At 44.4% G+C, this 6808-nt stretch overlaps 1 long non-coding RNA gene across 1 annotated transcript; it reads left to right on the top strand.

Annotated features, from left to right (window-relative positions):
* The first annotated feature begins 3659 nt into the window (after nucleotides 1-3659).
* On the top strand, nucleotides 3660-5921 carry LOC116658198. Its single transcript, XR_004313420.1, has 3 exons — nucleotides 3660-3785; nucleotides 5417-5561; nucleotides 5721-5921. It is a non-coding gene; the product is annotated as an uncharacterized LOC116658198 (long non-coding RNA).
* The last annotated feature ends 887 nt before the right edge of the window (nucleotides 5922-6808 follow it).

Genomic DNA, 6808 nt, shown 5'->3' with positions numbered 1-6808 from the left:
TGTGATGTTGTCAGTTTTTATGGCTGAATAGTATTCCATTGTATAAATATACCACTTCTTTATCCAGTCATCTGTCGATGGACATTTAGGCTGTTTCCATGTCTTGTCTATTGTAAGTAGTGCTGCTAATGAACATTGGGGTGCAGGTGTCTTTTTGAAGTAGGGGTGTAACCCCAATTTTAAATGCAAATATAAGAGCATGTAACTAATATGCAGACTCATCAAAATTACCTAATTCATATTTTGTAGCCCATGGACATATATATATTTTGTTTTTATGAAAGAGTGGAAATGCTGCACAAAACTAGCTCACCTATTTTTATTTTACTTCTTGACATTCATACATTCTACTAACAGTCTCTTCCTTTGGTTTACTGATGAGTAAGTGCTGAAGGGCTAAAAAAAAATCTTTCTGTTACCTTCTATATCATCATTTTCAGCATAAGCATTTAGCTAATACAGGGAAGTAATGAGAGTAAGAAAGGACATGATGGGGTACCAGTCATTTGTGTTTCTTAGGAAACACATGCCTTCTTTCTGCGTGCCAAGCATGTTCTGCTTCCAATGGAAAGGGTGCCCTCCTGGGACTGTCAGTCCCCCTCCTCCTTTCCCATCCCCACCTTAGTCATAGATGTGCTTCCCTTGTATCTGCTTGGAGTCTTCCTTGAACTCTGTCACATCACGGGTCCTGTGGAATTCTGGGCTCATGGGGCCTCACAAACGCTACCCCAGAATGGGCAGCAAGGAGCAGGGGACACTCGTGCCACTTGTAACAATTCAGATCACATGCATGCTCTGCCAGCCCATCGGACTTCATTTACAAATACGAATTCAAAGATAACGTGATTAAGGATTTCCAAATGGCAACAGCCAGGTGTGGGTTAAACCAAGTGTGGATCCCTTTGGACAGCTGCAGTGCTCACCCGCTAGCCCACATCACCAGGCCACAGAGAGAGGGAATGCGGGCACATGGAACACGATTCTGTGGTGAGAATCACGATTCTGCATTACAAACCATGCTTTACCCAGTGGGATGAGCAGGGGCAAATCACTGAACTCCTTTGCCATCAGAGTCCTTATGAAATGAGTGTCTTGTACATGATATTTATAAAGGTCTTATTTCTAAATTGGTATCATCTGACCAGAGTGAGATGGCTCCTTAAAGTTCTTTGTCATATTTGAGCAGGTCTTACTGAAGACCTAGGAAGAGTTTGAAGGACATGCCTGCCCCTTTCTTTGGGGTTCCCTTGCTCTCACTGGCACCACTTAGAAAAGTGAAAAAAGCCCCACTGCTTTAGAACACATTTGGCAGAAGCATAATTCTTTCTAGATGTTAAGATAAATTCCATGCTTATTTTTCTCTTAAATGCCAAAGGTTTTGTAGGCTTTCGTAGAGTAGGATTTAAGCCTGAGTATTGCCACAGACACACACACCTTCGGCTTCATCTGGGTGCTCACATCCACGCGGTATGGTCACTCAAGCTGCTGTGCCCCTGGACGTGGCCTGTCGTGCTCTCTGGTTTCCAGCTGTGTTCGCTGTGCCTGCCTTTACCTCTGTTCTGCACGTTGCTGGAATGTCTGCTGGTTTTTCCGTATCAAGCCTGTGGAGGAACATAAACATTTCGCCTTTTCTGAACAAGACTTCCAGTGAGTGAGTGAGTGAGTGTGTGTGTATGTGTGTGTGTGTAACTTCCTAGAAACCAAGGCTGTTTTCTCTTGCCAGGCGCCACAGCAGGCCTTCCTGTGCAGGAGGTCATTTCAATAAGGACTCAGAGCTTAGTAAACGGAGAAAAGAAGGTCATTCTCAGACAGGATGTTGGGAGGACGCCCTGAGTGAGCCTTGCTGGGCAAGAGACGCCAATAGGACCAAGAATGTGGGCCAGTCCCCCAGGAAGTTATTCATGAGCCTGAGCTGTATGATAAACAGGCAGCTGAAGCTTTTTCTAAACAACAAAAATCACAATGCTCCAAATTCCAGAAAATCCTCAAACAATGACTGGACATTCCACATCCCCCATTTGCTTATTTGTGCACCATGTACTTTCAAAGAAACCAGAAACTGGAGTCCCGACTGGGGTTTCAGAGCAGGAATGAGAAATGCGTTAGCAGTGGCCGTGCCCCCCAGTGTCATTCCTCCTTTAAGGTGAGCCTGAGTCTCCGCTCACTGTGCCAGCTCTGTTGTCCGGAATCCCTTCTGCTCCCAATAGCCATCTTGGGCTGAAGGCCAGTGTGAAGCGGCTGTAAGCCTGATCAGCAGGGCAGGGTCAAAAGGCAGGAGATGCTTCTGTGGTTCATGTTACCAGGAGATGTAAATTGGTCAGGTTAGAAGGTTCTTCCTGAATAAACAAAGAGACTCTTTGGGAAATTTCCTGTATAATCAGCCTGACTTGAAAGAGATATCAAAACTCCTTGAAAGTACATATTTTTAAATTAAATTGTAGTGTACATATGATTTTATATGTGTGTGTGTGTGTACATATACACTATATAATTACATTCTGAAGATTATTTTATAAATATACTTATTTGCAGAAAATAAAACATAATTCTGCAGATAGTGATATATGATATATATATATATATCAGTATCCCAATACTTCTTAATTGGCAAGACCAGTTCTTCATAAGAAGGAATAGAACCACTCGTTTGTCATTTTTCTCACTCGTTCAGTAAAGTTGCACTTGAAAATTTTATTACAGTCTTCCCTTCCCCACTCCACCTGCACACCAGATGTCCCTTTACCTATTCTATTTTTTTCTACAGTATTTATAACTTCTAATATGCCCTGCAATTTATTGTTTATTGTTTACCATCTGTCTTCCACACTCCCCTTCCTCTCTTATAATGTAAGCTTTCAAGACAGCAGTTTTTGTTGTTCCTTTATGTATCCCAAGTACACAGAACAGTGATTGGCATACACTAAACACTCAAAATTAATTTTTGAATGAATAAATGAATCTGTCTCATGTCCAAAATTCAAAAGCATCAGGTATTCACACAGAACCAATGAATACTTCTGGTCAGTGTGCATCTAAATGGAAGACTAGGTAGGTATTTGGGTAGAAGTACTTACCGGAGGCTAGGTGGCTCAAACTCACAGACACATAATTAAGATTGGACAAAAGAGGTGTCAGAGAGGGTGCAGGTCAAACAGGATAGATTTTAATAGGATCAATGGAAGAAACTGAGACCACCTGTAACAAACCACAGAAATGAGCCCCCACAAAGCCTGTGGGGTCCCCACTTTCAGATAGCTTTGAAGCCACTTATCTGGAGGGACCAAAAGTTTCCAGGGAGTCTGCTTGTAGGACACAGGCTGCACAGAAAGACTCTTCATAGGCTTCCCATGCTCTCTTTTTCTGAGATTCTGTGGATTTCTCGGTCCATTCTAGGGGCAGGAATTCTCACCACATCAAACCTTCTGACAATGCTGGCAGTGTGACTGGTGTGAAAGGGATTCTGGACTTGGATCAAGGAGAGATAGAGGAGGGTGAGCTCGAGTTCAAAAACCCAGCTGAGCAACCTGGGGAGAGAGCTGGGTGAGAGCTGGCTTTGCTCTGCTTACGTGTTCCGGTTTCCACAAAGCACAAGTTAGTTCTGCAGTGCTTTCAGCAAGCCTTTTCTGGCAGCATTCAGATCATCTCCAAAATCAACACTACGAATTTTGCAGCTCCATCTGTAGACTGTAATGTAGGGATGGAGGCCTTAGGGAACCTCAGGACTCAAGGGCGGGAGCCAGATCATGAGACTGGGTCCACGGGGAGCAAGACAGGATGCCTTTGGGGTAAGACCTTAATTCCATACAATTTACTAAATCCCCATTCCATTTGCCCACCTGACAAGGCCAGAACTGATGCAAACTACCTTATCTAGTCCTTCTTCTCTCCACTCCTTAGGTTGTCTGTTTTAATAAGGCCAGTGAGATCCTTAAACTACCTTTGGGTTCCCTAAATAAGATGTACCTCTGTGGGGTTGTGGATGTGGATTCGTTTCATGCTACAAAGATACACTGGAGGGCTTCCTTTGGCATTTCTGAGTGGGACAGAACAGACTATATGTATTTTATGTCTTTAAGACAGTAATCTTAAGAATGAGAATTAATTAAATCATTAATCACCATCCCCATCAATAGCAACAAAAGGCAATACAAGTTTATTTATAGGCAGAGATAGCTTGGAATTAAATTTGGAATTGAATTTGAGGAGGAGGGTCATTTTTGGCTTTCAAGGCAAGATCAGAATGAGGCAGTCCCACTTCCTGTTGCAGGGCACTTTCCACCTTGAAAGTGAACGTTAAGTGGACGTGGGTAGATGAGAGGTGTTTAAAATTTAAACCACTTTGATCTTGACATTCAACCCCGACAACTGATGATGCGGTTCTGAGCTTGAGTATCTAGATGAGGACTTTTGTTTGGAAAAGTTCGCAGCGGACCCAAGACCCTCCTGTAGGCCCAATGGCTTAATTCTTACTTTAGTCAGAGGCTGAGGGTTCTTAAAAGGCTGCTTCCTTTCCCCCTTTTTTTTTACCCAGCTGGCTGGCTGCGCTCACAGCTGATAGTTCTCAGTGCAGTTCAGTGGCAGCCTCTGTCCTGACAGGGCAGGTGGCCAACTGGATCTTAAATCATCCAGTGGCCTGTAAACAAGATGTATTTGAATTCCAGGAGTGTGGAGGGAAGTGCCTACCGGGGGAGGAACTGACCACGGGTGCAGAGTCATTAACTCCAAGGTTAACTACCCATTGAAATGCAGTCAAAACTGAGACCTGACCTTGCTTCAGCAGGTTTTCATTAGCTGCTTGATCTGCAAGGGAATACAGATACTGCACAGGATAAGGGCCAGGGAGAGCCCACTTTGGTTCACTGGGTTCTGGCAAGCTTGCCAAAAATCTGAAGTAGGTGAGGGGGGAGCATCTGCTTTTTAAAAAGGATCTTAAATGTAAAATTAAGATACCATAGCTTGTTTTAGACACATGCACATCGCAGCAGCTCTGCCATCATCTTTCTGTCTGAACAGTTAGCATGGCTCATGTCAGAGGCCTACCTCACCCTCCCACCAGCCCAGCTCCACGGCCTTCAACCAGGGTAGCTTCCCAATAAGCCCTTTGCCCAAGTTCAGGGTGCCTTGCTCAGAGCAGAAACTGACTTCTCTCCTCTCCATCCAATGACATTACTCGACGTGGATTTTCAAGTTTCACTTTCACACCAACTCTACCCGCGTTTGTTTTCCTGGGAGGTTCAGGATTTCTTTGCAGATTACTCACTGGGAGGACTCCACTCTTTCCCCAGCTCTGATTGCATTATATTCTATTTTCAGCCTCTGCACACGATAACCCTTTTGTTCTCTTCGGAGCGCTCATGCTGACATGGCATCCTTCCTCCTTTATAATGTCTGTCTTTCTATGTGTTTATCTCTGCAGGAATGTAGCTCCAAAGAAAAAAAACTCAACTACACATTGATTCGCTGGAGCCTAGTTAGCTGTTTATGTCCGTACAGAGCACACACTCCAGAAAGGAACATGTACAGCTCTAGGCAGCCCAGAAAACAAACCACCCCAACATCAGGTAACCAAGTCTGGCACACAGGGAACTCACAACACATCTATTTTTCCCTTTGTATGAGAACAAACAGTGCCCGGGAGTGCCCGAACTTGAGTGGGAAAAAGGCAGGTGTTAGGAGAAACAAGACAAATGGTGTTGCAATCCGTTTTCTTCATTTCCCAGGGCTCCTGCACCCGCCCCCAGGGCAGCCAGGCCAAGAACAGGCGTTGACTCTTGACTGGAAGGCTCCAAATGAGACTCCTGAAGGTTCTGCCCCGGGATTCCGGGAGATGGTGGTTTGTGTGGATCTAGAAGTCCTATTTGGCTTCTGATGGGTCCTCTGTAGTTATGTTACCCATTCCAAGTTCCTAAAATAAAAGTGATTAACAGATGATTCCAAAAGGAAACCTCTGCAAGCTGATAAAATTTGACTGCATTAGGTTCAGAGGAAGAAATCAGTTTTTATGCTGTTGTGTTCTTCCACAGAGTCTTGTAAATAGACATGATGAAATGTTAAAAGCCAAGGAAGGTGTAGGGATGTGATGGTGAAAGATGCTGGGGCTCTCCTGCCTTGACCCACTCTGATCACGACAAATCAAATGAAGCGCAAACACTGAACTGCCTGTCCTCCTCTTCCCACATCTTTCCCTCCTTCCCACTTTCTTGGCAATCAAAAGCTTAAGGTCTAGAACTTACAATCAAAACCTCTAAATCGTCTGGCACTCACAGCACAGCTGCCGTGGGAGAAAGCACTATCTCAGCCATAAGGCCAGTCCCTTGCTACCTGAGTGACGTCCTGAGGCTGAGCCATCACCTGTCTTGTGTAGACAGTCTGTCCAACTCCAGACACAGTGTCCTCCGTGGTCAGGTCCGTCACTGTACATTACAGTTTGTTTGTCCGAGGGTCACAGTCAGCCTCTTCTGGCACCAGAAAAAACAGCATTAGCTGACTGGCTGTTGCTACTGGAACTCACATAGGCACCCCCAGAGTAGCTAAACACTGCACCTATGTTCACGTAAGTGCAGCAGTGATATGGCCAAGGCCTCCCACAGCAATAGTCCTGATGCAGTTGAATTTAGTAACATTTATCTAATGCCTGTTACATGCAAGATAGTTCAGCCATCACTAAAGGGAGTGAAAAACCAACTGTTCCAGTGATGTAGATAAATACTATACACAAATAACTACAATAAAGGGCAGAGTGCTTATGAATAACAATGTGTGATTACAGACCCAACCAAAGTGCTGTGGGAGCACAAATAAGGAAGTG

This window comes from Camelus ferus, chromosome 20, assembly GCF_009834535.1.
Source record: "Camelus ferus isolate YT-003-E chromosome 20, BCGSAC_Cfer_1.0, whole genome shotgun sequence".
Taxonomy (NCBI): domain Eukaryota; kingdom Metazoa; phylum Chordata; class Mammalia; order Artiodactyla; family Camelidae; genus Camelus; species Camelus ferus.
Note: the sequence above shows the minus strand (reverse complement) of the source record. Positions and strands in the feature narration are given on the sequence as shown.